The sequence below is a fragment of the Pleurodeles waltl genome, chromosome 4_2 (assembly GCF_031143425.1).
Source record: "Pleurodeles waltl isolate 20211129_DDA chromosome 4_2, aPleWal1.hap1.20221129, whole genome shotgun sequence".
Taxonomy (NCBI): domain Eukaryota; kingdom Metazoa; phylum Chordata; class Amphibia; order Caudata; family Salamandridae; genus Pleurodeles; species Pleurodeles waltl.
Window position 1 is genome coordinate 959,822,121 of NC_090443.1, and position 18,573 is coordinate 959,840,693.

An 18,573-nucleotide genomic window follows, 5' to 3' on the forward strand; every position below is an offset into this window, starting at 1 on the left:
GCAATAAAGCGCACAACTGATATGTGGAAATTGAGTTTCAGTAAATATTTATCATTCGTGCATGAAAGTGTCTTGATTTGTTTTGATCGTATTAAAGTATTTATTTCCATCACACTTCAGAATTACAAAAAAGTGTTTCATTTGTGCTTTTCTAATTGCTCTAATGTTTTGTAATATTTGTACATTTCATTTACAGATGTTTACGTTTTGTTGTGTGTTATTAAAAAAAAGGACATCCTACAGCAACGTTTAAAGGCATCCTTATTGCTCATTCGCCTTCTGAACTCCAGCAAGGGTATGTTGGGTCCGATGCAGCACCCCCTCGCATTCCCAATCCCTGCGCCTACGGAGGCACAGCAACTCAGAGACAGGCAACAGAGAAGCACACAAAGAAGACAGCTAGAAAACACATGCTCTCTCATAGAGTGGTTGACTAAAAAGAAAAAAGTATCACTGCGAAACTCGAGCTTGTAAAGACACAGTAATGCATCCATTTTCCTGGGAGGGACAAACTCATGATGGGGACGTAAAGCCCACACAAGCCATCAAATAAGAAGCAAGCAAATGAGAGTGACAATTAGGCCAACTAATGGTAGACAATGGGCGGACTCTAAGCCCACTGTAAGTTAACAAACTGTCTTGCAGCAGACAGCGCTGCCCTGTCTAAGGTAAAACCTTTGCGATGCAAGGGGTCTCATGTTTGCTCGAGTTAGAGCTATTAGTGTTGTAAATTCCTAACTGGATTTTTCTTGCCACATAAATTGAAAATGAAAAGTAAAACAGTTGACATAAGTGAGCCGATTCAAAGCACCACGCCCGTCATGAGCGCAAAAGAGAGACACCAATGAAAAAAGAAGTTCACTCACAGTCAAACTTATCGGCAAAAGTGCAATTATCCATGTAACAGGGTCGAAGGCGGTAACAAACCTGCCCCAAGGAGGCACCAACGTAAAGCATTTACAAATGATAACAGCAAGCCCACGAACGAGTGATAGTGATGGGCGTCCGGTGGTCGTGGTTAAAAGCCCAAAAACAGATTACAACAGGCCAGAGCGCTTGCACGCTCGACCTAAAAAAAGGGCAGAGGTGTTTTTATGGACGAGCACAAAGTGCTCTGTCCATTCTGTAATCTCTCTTTGGGCTTGAAACCACGCCCATTCCACGTCAGTCACTTACATTGGTTTGTTCGTGGGCTTGCCTTTTAAAATCTGCTTGCTTTCTTTTGTGAAAGGCATGCATACCTTATGCTTTTTCCGGTGTTTAGCCCTCCTCGAGCGCAGCGACCAAGAACATGCGAGGCTTGCTGTTTTCCATCGCGCTCGTGGACTTCTTTTTCTCTAATTTCCTAGAGCATCTCGCTTGGCAGAAGTCAAGCGCTTTATACAGTTAATTTCACTTTTTCGGGTTAAGTACATAAATGCACTTTTGCCCGATAGGTGAAAAGTCGGGTTCGGAGTTTACAACGCGATCAGCTCTAACATGAGCAAACGCGAGACCCGTTGCATTGTAAATGCTTGTTCTAATCTTGCCTGGGCTTCCCCCGGCCTTCGCTGCAGCTGGAAGCATTTGACCTCGGTGACCCCAGGTTTGGAACAGATCCGGGAGTTTTCCCATCAGCTTCAGGAAAAGCCATTAAATAATTATTCACTTTCCTTTCCCTCATCGAAGCGGGCGCGTGAGCAGAGCACGAGAGAGGAGAAGCATCAGTTTTGCACCCGTAGCAGGGTGGTAGCAACTATCGGTGCGGCAGGTACAGTGGCACCAGGTCCCAGGGGAGAGAGGGGCGCACTGTACCCTTCGACGGTGGTTTTTACTGTCCAACTGGGGATGTAGGGGAGTTTTCCTTGCGACACTGAGCAATACTACTGGTTGGAACATGAAGTTTTCTTTCTTAAACAGGACTACAAGTTCCAGAATGTAAAGAGAAATCTGGAATGAATTTGATGTTCGTGCATGACATTTTGAATTATGGAGCTCTAGAGCTGCGGGGCTAGTGCATGTAATGCGCAGGTGGTGGTGGGGTGCGGGGTGTGAAGTGTCGGTTTACAAATAAATTTTTTCAAAAGCCATTTTGCCATAAAACATTCCCTGTAGCTCCTTCTAGCACTGTCTGGAGACAACCCCTTCAGGCATTACCTGCAGCACGATACAGGACTTGCCAAGTAGGCCTGGCACATCTCTTAAGGCTAGGAACAAGCCGTGCACCCAGGCCGGGGTTTCCTCTCACAAACTGATGCATTCTGAGATTGTAAGTTTTTTCTTTGGTTCAGTTTTACTAACAGGGGAAACACACCTGGCACTGATTTTACAGGTAAATCGCAGCACTGGATAAATAAAGTCCTCCTCCCATTAGCAATACAGCAACCCTGCAAACAGGACTTCCTCCCGAAACCTTTCTTGTAGCAGGCTGCTACAGCCCTCACCTGTAGCCCAATGCATACCTCCTCGATGACAGCTCTCCAGCTCCTGTCTTCTGTATAACACATCACTACTCAGTGATGGCCTGTCCAGATGGTGCCGGTAGCCTGAGACCGCAATGTTCAATAGAAACGCCTCGTCCTCATCTATCTATATACCTGCAGGGGCAAATGTGCCATCACTGTGTGGACAGCAGTGCCAGACTGTACCCTCCTCAGTAATTAGGTGGTTATTTATGGGAAATTGGCATAGGGCAATGCCCCAAGTCTTCTTGCTGTGCTGCCCTATGCCAATGTGAAATGGGCAGGAATGTACGGTACATAAATGCATACGTATTTATGCAATGCGGTGCATTCCTGTTCTTTCCCCCTGCTCTGGCACACAGTTGGCTGCCTAGCATCAATGCATGCCCATTGCACCATGGTTCATGAGAGTCTGTGTTGCATGCAGGATTGTTTTTGTGCAGGAAGGGACACCCTTTCCAGGGAGAAATTTTCCTCTTTCTTTGTGTGCTGCAAAATGCAGCACACCTGGAAAGAGGGAAGAAACAGTAGAAATAAAAAGATTTCTCCTGCTTCTGCCTGCCCTGGGAAGGTGTAAGGGTTTGACGCTGCAGCAGGTTTACGTGATTAAGTAAATCTGGGGCAGCGTCAAAATCTATGGGTGTTGTGTGGGAAAACCCATCGCAATGCCCATAGAACGCATCCCAGGTGGAGAGTAAGGTAACGCAGCAGTCCAGCTGCCTTCCCTTACTCCATATCTATGAGGCCATTTAAAGCGACGCAAAGTGGCTTTGTGTGGCCTAAAGATATGGTTGATACTCGGGTGGCGCAAGCCTCTCATAAATATGCCCCTTAACTTTAAAAAAAATAACTGCCAGGGACAATGTCAGAAGAGCACTGCAGCTTGTACCACCCATTGACCCACTAGCACTGTCAATGACAGCACCATCACAACTAACCATCACACTCATACAAGTGTGACGGTTCAAACCGTAAGTGTACATTAAAAGCGACTAATATTTGCCACCCAAGCTATTTTATAGCTTTGAGTGGCAGATATTAGTGATTTGAATGCATATTTAATTATTAAACAATTGTTGTTGTGCTCCTTACAAAATTAGATAAACAGCACCACCGTGTGGCAGGCTGTTATTATAGGTGATGTTGACAATAAACTGCTGGTGCCGAGTACCGGAAACCACAGGCTCAAATTAAATACTGCCTCACTTTTTTTCCCTGAGCTGTTGTAGTGTTTTTCTCTTAATGAACAGGACAAACTCCAAGTATACTGAGGGTGCTTTATAAATTCACCTACTAACGCTTTTTGGATAGGCCCTGATTGCCTGACTTTTTTACCCTTCAAGAGTCAAGGGTACAAAGAGAGTTTCAGTTAGCCACCATCTTGGGAGGTAATATTGCCCGCAGTCACAAGTAAATAACAGTATGCAACATGGAAACTTCCCAGTAACTGCTTTGGACCCAGGACTCAGAGAAAAAGACCTCACAATAATGCTGCTTTGACCTAGCTTCTTCAGCACAAGCCAGAAAAATAATACAGCACTGGTCAGCAATAACCTCTCCAACACTCTTCTGTAAGGTGAGACAGCACTGCTGTGAAAGGCAATCTCCCCGGCACTCACCTGTAGCATCATCAAATTCTGGTCCAAGAGACCAACTCTCTGGCCCTAGACTTAAGTACCAAATGCCGCTGGTTGAAGACAACAAACCATTTCCTCACATATAGCACCATGGAACTGTGTTGGGATACAACCTCTCCAGCATGTACCCGTAACGTAAGATAGAACTCAAAGACCCTCTTCGCCACTCATGTGTAGCATTATAAGATTCTGATTTAAGAAACCAACTCTCCAGACCTAGACTTAAGTACCAAATGCCTCTGGTCGAAGACAGCAAATATATTCCTCACATGTAGCACCATGTGCCAGCGCTGGGATACAGCCTCTCCAGCACATACCTGTAACTTAAGAGAGCAACAACAGAACCTCCTCAGCACTCATCTGTAGCATCATAAGGTTCTGGTCTAAGAAACCAACTTTCCAGCCCTAGACGTAAATACCATATGCCTCTGGTCCAAGACAACACTGTTCATCACGTGTACTGCCATGCAGGGGTGATGATATACAACCTCTCCAGCATGTACCTGTAACTTAAGACAGCACCAACAGAATATCTCCAGCACTCTTCTCTAAAACACTGGTCTGTGAGACCAACTCTCTAGCGCTGGCCTTAAGTATCATAAGTCTCTGCTCCAAGACAACAACCCTGTTGCTCACATGTAGCATCCTGCAACAGTGCTGGGATACAGCCTCCTCAGCATGTACCTGTTACTTAAGACAGCACAGACAGAACTTCTCCAGCACTCATCTGTAGCATCATAAGACACTGGTCCAAGAGACCAACTTTCTAGCCCTAGCTAGAAGTGTCATATACCTCTGCTCCAAGACAACAAACCTGTTCTTCACATCTAGCACCATGCAACAGTGCTAGGATACAATCTCTCCACAGGCACCTGTCACTTAGGGCGGCACTGGTCCAAAAGAACCTCTCCAGCACACGCCTGTAGCATCATAAGACACTAGTTTAAGAGGTCAACTCTCCAGCCCCAGCCTTAAGTATCACATACCTATGTTCCAAGACACAAACACCATTGCTTGCATGTAGCACTATGCAACAGTGCTGGGCTGCAACCTCTCCAGCATGTACTTTTAACTTAAGAGAACACTGACAGAACTTTTCCAACACTCACCTGTAGCATCATAAGACATTGACCTGTGAGAACAACTCTCTACCATTAACCTTAAAATCATATGCCCCTGCTCCAAGATAACAACCCCATTCCTCATGTGTACCACCATGCAAGGGTGCTGGGATAGACCCTCCCCTGCATATACTTGTAACTTAAGACAACCCTGCTCTGTCAGTACCTTTCCAACACTCACTTGTAATGTAATACGGTATGGCTTTGAGGGACTACCTATCTAGGTTTCACCTTTAGCATAATACAGTGGTGTTTGAATCCAGCTCTCCACCTCCCAGGTGCTTCATGACACAACACAGGTCATATAAGAATAGAATATGTCCATCCCTAACTTGACACAGCCTCCCCATGTCATGTCCCCTGCTGGATACATCATTGACCAGAGAGATTCTCACTCCAAAGTTCATGGTAAAGGTGATAGAGCTCTGCTTTGAAAGGCTATTTAGTTGTTGCACTTAACATGATGCATCACAACTCTCTGGTATCTTCTGTAGTGCATGTCTGTAGCATGATGCCACATTTCTACAAGATAGCAAATCAAGCACTACTTTGTCAGATGACTCAGCCCTGCTAACAGACAGCCTTTCTAGGACAGTGGTCTGTCAGCTCTTCTAGCAATCTTTTGGACTCTGGACAATGGTTTGAGTCAACCCTGCTAACAGACAATCTAGCCTGTCAGCCTCGTTAAAAGACAATAGTTTGGGCCCTAGCCTGAAGCAAGACACAGACCTGTCAAAAATCCAGAGAATCCAAAACTATGAAGATTGAGTGTTTTTCAGTTTGGAACAACATTATCATGTCACAGTGGTGCTGAAATCACTCCACTGTCTCCTTGTAAAAGTAATATCGAAGGTTAAAACCCTTTGCCTCATACACAAGTTGCTCCATGGTGATCAACCAAAGCGAATCATGAAAGCGCAGGTCCACTAGATATCAACCAGAATTCTCATTCTGCTAACTGCTGCGTATTGCCGACCTTAACGATTAGATACAAGAGATTTGGTGGTCGATCCATCCATGTTCAAGGCTTCTCCATGTTGGATTCCTTCCATTTACAGCAGAGAATGGAAAATGACTCTCTTATTTAGAAGATCATTAAAACTCAAATATTCATCTTGAATTAGGATAATGCAGACTTATTTTCAAACAGGCCTTTCAGACACTTGACTAGTTTCTCCTTCTACAGGCAAGGCTTTTTTGCACTCTTGATCTTCTTCAAAGCTTTGTCATTGTTTGGGGCATATTCGATGGCTGGTGCCCACTGGAGGTCTCCATCTTTGCTGACCGACTGACTTGTTTTACACCACCAGGTTTCTGTAGTTGACCTGTCCTTCTGAGTCATGAGAGTAGTGTGTCACAAAACACCCAACTAAAATAAAACTTTGACTATGTGTGATGACGGGCTATGAAAGCCCTACAACCCATGTTCATGAGCTCATGGGAACAACAGTGCAAGTCTTAGCATTTGTATGGATGCTAGAAAAAAATAAGAACTGGTTCACATTAGAGGGCTTTAAATGAGTACTGTCAGATGTGCTAAAAAAAGGATCAGTGCATGCACACATTGTGGCAGTGTTATTAGAGAAGGTTATGGTCACCCTTGAAGACCAAATAGGCATTGATGGCCATAAACTGCTATAAGATTAAATGAAGTATCCTTTAGGGTATATCTTAATTTAATGGAAGCTCCAGGGAAACAGCTTCCCCTGCAGGGATATGCTCAATTTCAATCTATTTAGTAACATTCTGAAGGTACTAATTGGTTTTGAGGGCCTAGCGGTGGAAATCATAGCTTAGAAAAAGTTCTGAACTGTTCCTGGATGCCACCAACTTTGAATGTGTGATTTCTTGAATGTTGTGATATAAGCTTTATATCAGAGCTTCAAGCCACTCACTCAGGCATCCCAATTTATCCTGAGGTCCATCTATGTAACATCTCCGAGCTTTTCCAGAGAAAGGCTTCACCTCCACTATGCCTCAAAACTAAAGAAAATCCTCAGAGTCCTAATTATTTTAGAGGTGCTGATGGTTTTCATGGATTAACATCCTGATGTGAAGCCCGGCTGAGGGTGGCTTAAGGACACAGCTCTCTCCTAGTTTGAATTCTTTCTTTCTGGTCAGTTTCAAACTGGGATCCTGATGTAGGTCCTGGCGGAGGCGCATAGTCCACGCGACGGGTATTCCGTCCGACGTATCACAACTCGCATTATATCCTATGGGGGTCGTACTACGGAAGGATATCTGCCACATTTGTGACGGAGTATTCCATCTGCCAGGATCTAAGTCACGCCCTTGGTCAATATGCTTCTAAGTGGGCATCCATAACTTTTGCCTGCATGGACCGGTGGCATCATTGCCATTGTTTTAAAGGGTCATATGCGCCCCATGATTTTACTCAAATCCTGGAAACCCGCTTTTTATAATTGTGCTGAGGATACTTAGTAACAAAGCTAATTCCAACTACAGGAGAAAATGGAAAGTCTTTCACTTCTTGCTGGTAGAAGATGAGATGTAAATGTGTGAAAGATAATTGAAACTAATCATAGTTCAATTCTGATACCTTTTGGTGGAATGATATATCACCCAGGCCCAGTGAATGATATACCACCCAGCCTCAGTGAATGATCCATCACCCAGCCCCAGTGTCTCCCGAGTCCAAACAGTGTGTGCCCGTTTCGAGATTCTGCACCTGCAGAGTCCGGGCCTGCCTGCTGTCACTCGGGTCCGTGACTGCCTGCTGTCACTCGGGTCTGGTAATGCTTGCTGTCACTCGGGTCCGTGACTGCCTGCTGTCACTCGGGTCCGTGACTGCCGGATGTCACTCGGGTCCGTGACTGTCTGCTGTCACTGGGGTCTGGTAATGCTTGCTGTCACTCGGGTCCGTGACTGTCTGCTGTCACTCGGGTCCGTGACTGCCTGCTGTCACTCGGGTCCGTGACTGCCTGCTGTCACTCGGGCCCGTGACTGCCTGCTGTCACTCGGGCCCGTGACTGCCTGCTGTCACTCGGGTCTGGTAATGCTTGCTGTCACTCGGGTCCGTGACTGTCTGCTGTCACTGGGGTCTGGTAATGCTTGCTGTCACTCGGGTCCGTGACTGTCTGCTGTCACTCGGGTCCGTGACTGCCTGCTGTCACTCGGGTCCGTGACTGCCTGCTGTCACTCGGGCCCGTGACTGCCTGCTGTCACTCGGGTCTGGTAATGCTTGCTGTCACTCGGGTCCGTGACTGTCTGCTGTCACTCGGGTCCGTGACTGCCTGCTGTCACTCGGGTCCGTGACTGCCTGCTGTCACTCGGGCCCGTGACTGCCTGCTGTCACTCTGGTCTGGGAATGCCTGCTGTCACTCGGGCCCGTGACTGCCTGCTGTCACTGGGGTCTGGTAATGCTTGCTGTCACTCGGGTCTGTGACTGCCTGCTGTCACTCGGGCCCGTGACTGCCGGATGTCACTCGGGTCCGTGACTGTCTGCTGTCACTGGGGTCTGGTAATGCTTGCTGTCACTTGGGTCCAGGACTGCCTGCTGTCACTCGGGTCCAGGACTGCTTGCTGTCACTTGGGTCCAGGACTGCCTGCTGTCACTTGCGTCCGTGACTGCCTGCTGTCACTCTGGTCTGGGAATGCCTGCTGTCACTCGGGTCCGTGACTGCCTGCTGTCACTCTGGTCTGGGAATGCCTGCTGTCACTTGCGTCCGTGACTGCCTGCTGTCACTCTGGTCTGGGAATGCCTGCTGTCACTCGGGTCCGTGACTGCCTGCTGTCACTCGGGTCCGTGACTGCCTGCTGTCACTCGGGTCCGTGACTGCCGGATGTCACTCGGGTCCGTGACTGCCGGATGTCACTCGGGTCCGTGACTGCCTGCTGTCACTGGGGTCTGGTAATGCCTGCAGTCACTTGCGTCCGTGACTGTCTGCTGTCACTCTGGTCTGGGAATCCCTGCTGTCACTGGTGTTCCAGGACTGCTTGTAGTCACTCGGATCTGGGACTGCATGCTGTCACTTGTGTCCAAGGCTGCCTGCTGTCACTTGGGTCCGTGACTGCGTGCTGTCACTTGGGTCCAAGATTGCCTGCTAGAACTCAGATCCAGGAATGCCTGCTGTTGCTTGGGTCTAGGACTGTCTGCTGTCACTTGGGTCCAAGATTGTCTGCTGTCACTTGGGTCTGGGAATGGCTGCTGTCATTGGTGTTCTAGGTCTGTTTGCTGTTACTTGGGTCCCGGACTGCCTGCTGTCACTTGGGTCTGGGAATGCCTGCTGTCACTTGGGCCCGTGGCTGCGACCCCTGCTGTCACTTTGGTCTGGGAGTGCCTGCTGTCCACTCGGGTCCGTGACTGCCTGCTGTCACTCTGGTATGGGAATGCCTGCTGTCACTGGTGTTCCAGGACTGCTTGTAGTCACTCGGATGTGGGACTGCATGCTGTCACTTGGGTTCAAGATTGACTGCTGTCACTCGGGTCCGGGACTGCATGCTGTCACTTGTGTCCAAGGCTGCCTGCTGTCACTTGGGTCCGTGACTGCCTGCTGTCACTTGGGTCCAAGATTGCCTGTTGTCACTTGGGTCCAAGATTGCCTGCTAGAACTCAGATCCAGGAATGCCTGCTGTCGCTTGGGTCTAGGACTGTCTGCTGTCACTTGGGTCCAAGATTGTCTGCTGTCACTTGGGTCTGGGAATGGCTGCTGTCATTGGTGTTCTAGGTCTGTTTACTGTTACTTGGGTCCCGGACTGCCTCCTGTCACTTGGGTCTGGGAATGCCTGCTGTCACTTGGGCCCGTGGCTGTGACCTCTGCTGTCACTTTGGTCTGCGAGTGCCTGCTGTCCACTCAGGTCCATGACTGCCTGCTGTCACTCGGATCTGGGACTGTATGCTGTCACTTGTGTCCAAGGCTACCTGCTGTCACTCAGATCTGTGACTGCCTTCTGTCACTTGGGTCCAAGATTGCCTGCTGGCACTCAGAACTAGGAATGCCTGCTGTCGCTTAGGTCTGGGACTGCCGGCTGTCACTTGGGTCCAAGATTGTCTGCTGTCACTTGGATCTGGGAATGCCTGCTGTCACTGGTGTTCTGGGTCTGTTTGCTGTTACTTGGGTGCAGGACTGCCTGCTGTCATTTGGGTCTGGGACTGCCTGCTGTCACTCGGGTCCAGGACTGCCTGCTGTCACTTGGGTCAGGGAATGCCTGTTGACACTCAGGTCCGGGACTTCCTTTTATCACTCAGGTCCAGGACAGCCTGCTGTTATTTGGGTCTGGGACTGCCTGCCGTCATTTGGGTCTGGGAATGCCTACTGTCACTTGTTTCCAGGGACTGCGTGATGTCCCCTGGGCCTGAGATTGCCTGCTGTCACTAGTATTTTGGGTCTGTTTGCTGTTACTTGGGTCCCGGACTGCCTGGTGTCACTTGGGTCTGAGAATGCCTGCTGTCACTTGGGTCCGTGACTGCGACCCCTGCTGTCACTTTGGTCTGGGAGTGCCTGCTGCCACTCAGGTCAGTGACTGCCTGCTGTCACTCTGGTCTGGGAATGCCTGCTGTCACTGGTGTTCCAGGACTGCTTGCTGTCACTCGGATCTGCGACTGTATGCTGTCATTAGGGTCCAAGATTGCCTGCTGTCATTTAGGTCCAAGATTGCCTGCAGTGACTCGGGTCTGGGACTGCATGCTGTCACTTGGGTCCAAGATTGCCTGCTGTCACTCAGGTCCATAACTGCATGCTGTCACTTGGGTCCAATATTGCCTGCTGTTATTCGGGTCCGGGACTGCATGCTGTCACTTGGGTCCAAGATTGCCTACTTTCACTCTGGTCTGGGAATGTCTGCTGTCACTGGTGTTCTGGGTTCGTTTGCTGTCACTTGGGTCTGGGACTGCCTGCTGTCACTCGGGTCCAGGACTGCCTGCTGTCATTTGGGTCAGGGAATGCCTGCTGACACTCAGGTCCGGGACTTCCTTCTATCACTCAGGTCCAGGACAGCCTGCTCTTATTTGGGTCCGGGACTGCACGCTGTCACTTGGGTCTGGGACTGCCTGCCGTCATTTGGGTCTGGGAATGCCTACTGTCACTTGTTTCCAGGGACTGCGTGATGTCCCTTGGGTCCATGACTGCCTGCTGTCACTTGGGTCCAAGATTGCCTGCTAGCACTCAGATCCGGGAATGCCTTCTGTCGCTTGGGTCCGGGACTGCCGGCTGTCACTTGGGTGCAAGATTGTCTGCTGTCCCTTGGGTCTGGGAATGCCTGCTGTCACTGGTGTTCTGGGTCTGTTTGCTGTCACTTGGGTCTGGGACTGCCTGCTGTCACTCAGGTCCAGGACTGCCTGCTGTCACGTGGGTTAGGGAATGCCTGTTGACACTCAGGTCTGGGACTTCCTTCTATCACTCAGGTCCAGGACAGCCTGCTGTTATTTGGGTCCGGGACTGCACGCTGTCACTTGGGTCTGGGACTGCCTGCTGTCACTTGGGTCAGGGAATGCCTGTTGACACTCAGGTCTGGGACTTCCTTCTATCACTCAGGTCCAGGACAGCCTGCTGTCACTTGGGTCTGGAACTGCCTGCCGTCATTTGGGTCTGGGAATGCCTACTGTCACTTGTTTTCCGGGACTGCATGATGTCACTTAGGTCTCAGATTGCCAGCTGTCACTGCTATTCTGGGTCTGTTTGCTGTTACTTGGGTCCCGGACTGTCTGCTGTCACTTGGGTCTGGGAATGCCTGCTGTCACTTGGGTCTGGGAATGCCTGCTGTCACTGGTGTTTTGGGTCAGTTTGCTGTTACTTGGGTCCGGGACTGCATGATGTCACTTGGGTCCAAGATTGTCTGCTGTCACTTGGATCTGGGAATGCCTGCTGTCACTGGTGTTCTGGGTCTGTTTGCTGTTACTTGGGTGCAGGACTGCCTGCTGTCATTTGGGTCTGGGACTGCCTGCTGTCACTCGGGTCCAGGACTGCCTGCTGTCACTTGGGTCAGGGAATGCCTGTTGACACTCAGGTCCGGGACTTCCTTTTATCACTCAGGTCCAGGACAGCCTGCTGTTATTTGGGTCTGGGACTGCCTGCCGTCATTTGGGTCTGGGAATGCCTACTGTCACTTGTTTCCAGGGACTGCGTGATGTCCCCTGGGCCCGAGCTTGCCTGCTGTCACTAGTATTTTGGGTCTGTTTGCTGTTACTTGGGTCCCGGACTGCCTGGTGTCACTTGGGTCTGAGAATGCCTGCTGTCACTTGGGTCCGTGACTGCGACCCCTGCTGTCACTTTGGTCTGGGAGTGCCTGCTGCCACTCAGGTCAGTGACTGCCTGCTGTCACTCTGGTCTGGGAATGCCTGCTGTCACTGGTGTTCCAGGACTGCTTGCTGTCACTCGGATCTGCGACTGTATGCTGTCATTAGGGTCCAAGATTGCCTGCTGTCATTTAGGTCCAAGATTGCCTGCAGTTACTCGGGTCCGGGACTGCATGCTGTCACTTGGGTCCAAGATTGCCTGCTGTCACTCAGGTCCATGACTGCATGCTGTCACTTGGGTCCAATATTGCCTGCTGTTAATCGGGTCCGGGACTGCATGCTGTCACTTGGGTCCAAGATTGCCTGCTTTCACTCTGGTCTGGGAATGTCTGCTGTCACTGGTGTTCTGGGTTCGTTTGCTGTCACTTGGGTCTGGGACTGCCTGCTGTCACTCGGGTCCAGGACTGCCTGCTGTCACTCGGGTCAGGGAATGCCTGCTGACACTCAGGTCCGGGACTTCCTTCTATCACTCAGGTCCAGGACAGCCTGCTCTTATTTGGGTCCGGGACTGCACGCTGTCACTTGGGTCTGGGACTGCCTGCCGTCATTTGGGTCTGGGAATGCCTACTGTCACTTGTTTCCAGGGACTGCGTGATGTCCCTTGGGTCCATGACTGCCTGCTGTCACTTGGGTCCAAGATTGCCTGCTAGCACTCAGATCCGGGAATGCCTTCTGTCGCTTGGGTCCGGGACTGCCGGCTGTCACTTGGGTGCAAGATTGTCTGCGGTCCCTTGGGTCTGGGAATGCCTGCTGTCACTGGTGTTCTGGGTCTGTTTGCTGTCACTTGGGTCTGGGACTGCCTGCTGTCACTCAGGTCCAGGACTGCCTGCTGTCACGTGGGTTAGGGAATGCCTGTTGACACTCAGGTCTGGGACTTCCTTCTATCACTCAGGTCCAGGACAGCCTGCTGTTATTTGGGTCCGGGACTGCACGCTGTCACTTGGGTCTGGGACTGCCTGTTGTCACTTGGGTCAGGGAATGCCTGCTGACACTCAGGTCTGGGACTTCCTTCTATCACTCAGGTCCAGGACAGCCTGCTGTCACTTGGGTCTGGAACTGCCTGCCGTCATTTGGGTCTGGGAATGCCTACTGTCACTTGTTTTCCGGGACTGCATGATGTCACTTAGGTCTCAGATTGCCAGCTGTCACTGCTATTCTGGGTCTGTTTGCTGTTACTTGGATCCCGGACTGTCTGCTGTCACTTGGGTCTGGGAATGCCTGCTGTCACTTGGGTCTGGGAATGCCTGCTGTCATTGGTGTTTTGGGTCAGTTTGCTGTTACTTGGGTCCGGGACTGCATGATGTCATTTGGGTCCAGGACTGCCTGCTGTCACTTGGGTCTGGGAATGCCTGCTGTCACTCAGGTCCGTGACTGCCTTCTGTCACTGGTGTTCCAGGACTGCTTGCCGTCACTCGGATCTGGGACTGCATGCTGTCACTTGGGTCCAAGATTGTCTGCTGTCACTTGGGTCCAAGATTCCCTGATGTCACTCTGGTCTGGGAATGCCTGCTGTCCCTGGTGTTCCAGGACTGTTTGCTGTCACTTGGGTCCAAGATTGCCTGCTGTCACTTCGGTCTAGGAATGCCTGCTGTCACTGGTGTTCTGGGTCTGTTTGCTGTTACTTGGGTCCGGGACTGCCTGTTGTCACTTGGGTGTGGGACTGCCTGCTGCCACTCAGGTCCAGGACTGCCTGCTGTCACTCAGGTCCAGGACTGCCTGCTGTCACTCAGGTCCAGGACTGCCTGCTGTTACTTGGGTCTGGGACTGCCTGCTGTCACTCATGTCCAGGACTGCCTGCTGTCACTCTGGTCTGGGACTGCCTGCTGTCACTTGGGTCCGGCACTGCCTGCTGTCACTCGAGTTCGGGGCTGCCTGCTGTCACTTAGGTCAGGGAATGCCTGTTGACACTCAGGTCCGGGACTTCCTTCTATCACTCAGGTCTAGGACAGCCTGCCGTCATTTGGGTCTGGGACTGCCTGCTGTCACTTGTTTTCCGGGACTGCGTGAAGTCACTTAGGTCCGGGATTGCCTGCTGTCACACTGTTCCGGCACTACCTGCTGTCACTCGGGTACGGCTGTCACTCAGGTCCGAGATGGTGTGCTGCAATAGCAGATATAAACTTTCTGACCGGCTTTATTCACGACGAAAATAAATTAGCTGCTATGATGTCAAGAATGAAATAGGAGACTGAATAAAGTAACGACACAGGCCATTAAAAAAAAGTTTATAGATGTTAATATTAAAGAAACTTATTTTTATAGAGTTTTTTTCAGACAAAAAAATTATTTAAAAAAAACAAATGAAACATTATATAGAGCATTTACATACTTAATTGTTAGATCATACTTCGAGCAAGCATTTCTTAGAACTCTGTGCATGTTGCTTGTAAAGAGAGAAACCTTTTTTTCAGGGTGCCTTCCCATCCTGTGTTCACTAAATAGACTGTGCAACTTCCAAGAAGGTGAAATGATACACTAGAGTAGGCTTAACGATTGCAAGATTCATTCATTTACCACTTGAAAGGATAGAAAGGGTTAATTTTGCACAATCTCTTCCTTTAAGCAGGATATATGGTATAGATTATTGATTGGGCAGGACAATAAAAGCTAACAATTATGGGGCATATTTATACTCTGTTTGCGCCGAATGTGCGTCAAAAAGTTTGATGCACATTCGGCGCAAACCTTGCACCACATTTATACTATGACACCGACTCCGCAAACGTCAAAATTCCTCAGTGTGCGTCATTTTCTGGATGCTGGAAACCGCCATGCAAGACATGCAAGGTAGGCGTTCCCGTCCAAAATATGAATTTAAGGCCTGTGCGCCTTATTTATACTCCTGTGTCATTTTGAAGCACAGGAGGCGGTGGGCCTTAAAAAATGGCACCCAGCCTGCTGTGCGCTGTTTTTTAACGCCTGGGTGAGAGCAGGCGTTAAGGGACCTGTGGGCTCTTGTCCATGGTCTCTGACCATGATAGCAGTCCACAGGTGCCCCTCCCCGCCCCAGGGACACCCCCCACCTACCCCTGGAGGACACCCATGGATGGGGGGACCCAACCCAGGTAAGTACAGGTAAGTTGAGGTAAGTATTTTTTTTCATTTGTTTTAGTGGCATAGGGGGGCTTAACTTGGGCCCCCCTACATGCCACTGTGCCCAATGGCCATGCTCAGGGGACAGAAGTCCCCTGGGCATGGCCATTGGGCAGGGGGGCATGACTCCTGTCTTTGCTAAGACAGGAGTCATTTCCATGGGGGTTGTGCGTCAAAAAATGGCGCAAGTCCGGTTAGAGCCATGATTTTTTACTCTAACCTGACTTGCACCATTTTTTGACGCACAACCCCCTTTTCCCCTATGCCGGCGCTGCCTGGTTAGAGTCTTTTTTTTTTTACTCTGACGAGCCCGCAGCGACAGCTAACGTCAATCCATAAATAAGGCGCCCGCCTTGCGCACTGGAATCACGTTAGCCGGCAGTACATTTTTTTACACAAACCAGCGCTGGGGCTGGTTTGTGTCAAAAAGTATAAATATGGGCCTATGTTTTTAAACTATGATTTTATTATATATCTAGTCAATAAGAATTGCAGACAGTGGTTGCCAAGTTTTAGGGCCATAATTATACTCTGTTTGCGCCGGAATTGCGTCGTTTTTTTTTACGCAAATTCAACGCAAAACAAACTCCATATTTATACTTTGGCGTTAGAGGCGTCTAGCGCCAAAGTTCATGGAGTTTGCGTCATTTTTTAGCGTGGACACCTACCTTGCGTTAATGATATGCAAGGTAGGCGTTCCCGTCTAAAAAATGACTCCGAGGCATGTGCGCCGTATTTACACTCCCGTGCACAAATGACGCACTGGAGTGGGCGGGTCAAAAAAAATGACGTCTAGCCGCGTTAGCGTCATTTTTTAACGCCTGCTCAGGGCAGGCGTTAAGGGACCTGTGGGCTCGGAAGGAGCCCAGAGGTGCCCTCCCATGCCCCCAGGGACACCCCCTGCCACCCTTGCCCACCCCAGGAGGACGCCCAAGGATGGAGGGACCCACCCCTGGGACATTAAGGTAAGTGCTGGTAAGTATTTTTTTTTTTTTTTGTGGCATAGGGGGGCCTGATTTGTGACCCCCTACATGCCACTATGCCCAATGACCATGCCCAGGGGACAAAAGTCCCCTGGGCATGGCCATTGGGCAAGGGGGCATGACTCCTGTCTTTGCTAAGACAGGAGTCATGTTAATGGCGTCTGGGCATCAAAAAAAAATTGCGCAAATCGGGTTGAGGCGATAATTTTGCCTCAGCCTGACTTGCCCCATTTTTTGACGCCCAAGCTCCATTTTCCCCTATGCCGGCGCTGCCTGGTGTGTGTCATTTTTTTTGACGCACACCACTCCGCAGCGCCGGCTAACGCCGGCTAACGTCATTGAATAAATACGGCGCCCGCATGGCGCTTCAGAATGGCGCTAGCCGGCGTTAAATTTTTTGACGCACAACTGCGTTGGCGCAGTTGTGCATCGAAAAGTATAAATATGGCCCTTAGTTTCTTTTCTTTATGCCCATCGGAATGTAATGCAAAGATTGAATTGTTTTCTTGCTGTAAATTAATTATAAAAATAAAGATTTATTTAAGAAAGTGTTGTGACGCAGCCAGGGAGGCTGCAGTTTTTTCAAAAGTGCATTAGTGCTGGATGCATCATAGTCTTTTTTTTAATTTTTAGCCATGCTGCACAGCTGTCACTCTGTTATACAGCACGGCTACAAAACATTGCCAAAGTCGGCAACGGCCATGGTGTACAGCATGAACAAAAGCCAAAGGTGAGCCTTATTGGCTTCACCAATGCTTGTTAGGACTCAACACCCCTGTGCTTTTGAGCAAATCATTTACTCACCCCATGCTTCAAAAAGGAAAAAAGTGACATCTTTCAAAAATATCTTGGCACATGAAAAAGGCAACTGCCCTTATGTCTTAGTAAAAATCCATTTGGAAGCAGATAACATCTTTTGTCATGATAAAAGCAGATAATATCTGTTTTCTCAATAACATCCATTATAAAAGGACAAAGAGGCTACTATGAAGAGTGTGTGGCACAGTGACACATAGCCACAAATAGCAAGAGGTTCAGCAAGGGCAACAGGGAAGAAATAAAAAATAAAAGGACTAGCTCATTCGCAGCACGGTCACTGAAAGGAGGGACAGCAATAGAGCTGGAGCAATCAGCACTTGGCCCATGCTCCAGCCAAAACGAATGGAAGTGAAGCCAGCACTCAACAGCCAATTAGAAGGCAGCAAATGAGAGTGACAATGAAGCCAATGAAAGTCAACCAATGGGAGGGGTACAAGCTCCTGCTTGTATACAATATCTCTAGCAAGCTAGAACGCATGTGCTGTCACAGGCGAGACCTAAAAAGTCTCTTTTTATATGCCGGACACTCAGTTGTACAGATCAGATGAATTCTCTGCATGTGGTGACAGTGCTCTCTGCCACATTAGGCTTCTTAGCAGTCATAATTTGGGTCTGAAATGACTCAAAGATGAAAGGTCAGTCTGGAGGTGCTAAACGAACTAACCCCATGCCACCAAGACTACATATATACAGCCTTGGCTTTTTAGCACCACAGAACACTTTTTATGCTAGGCCCAAAAGTCTATGCTTACTGTGGAAAAGTCTAACTACATCTAGCAGCATGCAATGTGTTTTTGCACAAAATGGCAGAACTGGACAAAAGTGCTTGTCTTTATAAGCGTCCTGTGGTAACCCTGGGCATTTTACCTCTACTCCTGGCCTGGCGCACCCCTTACTCTCCAGTACCCGATTCTGAATTACTGACTCACGAAACCTTCAGTCCACATGTTCAGCATAAGGTTTTGTCATTTCTTGCAAGGTTCGCGTGTTTGTCGGTCATTTTGCAGTATTTGTGAAGGTCTGCTGGTCCTGCTGATTAATGATCTAGGTGCCCTGGGACCCCCGCAGTTACGAGCAAGGGGGGAGTGGTGGGGGCACATTAAAAAGGCCCATAAGCACTGAAATGAAACGACAGGGCCACTTCAGCTCACAGATTCGAACAGCTGTTCACGTTTAGCGACAGACCTTACAGGAAAAGCACAATTATTTATGGGGCAAAAGAGG

General features: G+C 49.3%; 1 protein-coding gene and 1 long non-coding RNA gene across 5 annotated transcripts in view; one reads left to right on the top strand and one right to left on the bottom strand.

Annotated features, from left to right (window-relative positions):
- Positions 1 to 18,573, bottom strand: part of LOC138293531 (von Willebrand factor C domain-containing protein 2-like) — a 62,830-nt gene that overhangs the window by 28,186 nt on the left and 16,071 nt on the right. The gene's annotated exons all lie outside the window — the stretch shown is intronic.
- The window catches only part of LOC138293533 (uncharacterized), a 110,212-nt gene continuing 93,345 nt past the window's right edge, over positions 1,707 to 18,573 (top strand). The window contains exon 1 of the long non-coding RNA XR_011203033.1: positions 1,707 to 1,750. This is a non-coding gene — a long non-coding RNA (uncharacterized lncRNA). The remainder of the gene's footprint in view (positions 1,751 to 18,573) is intronic.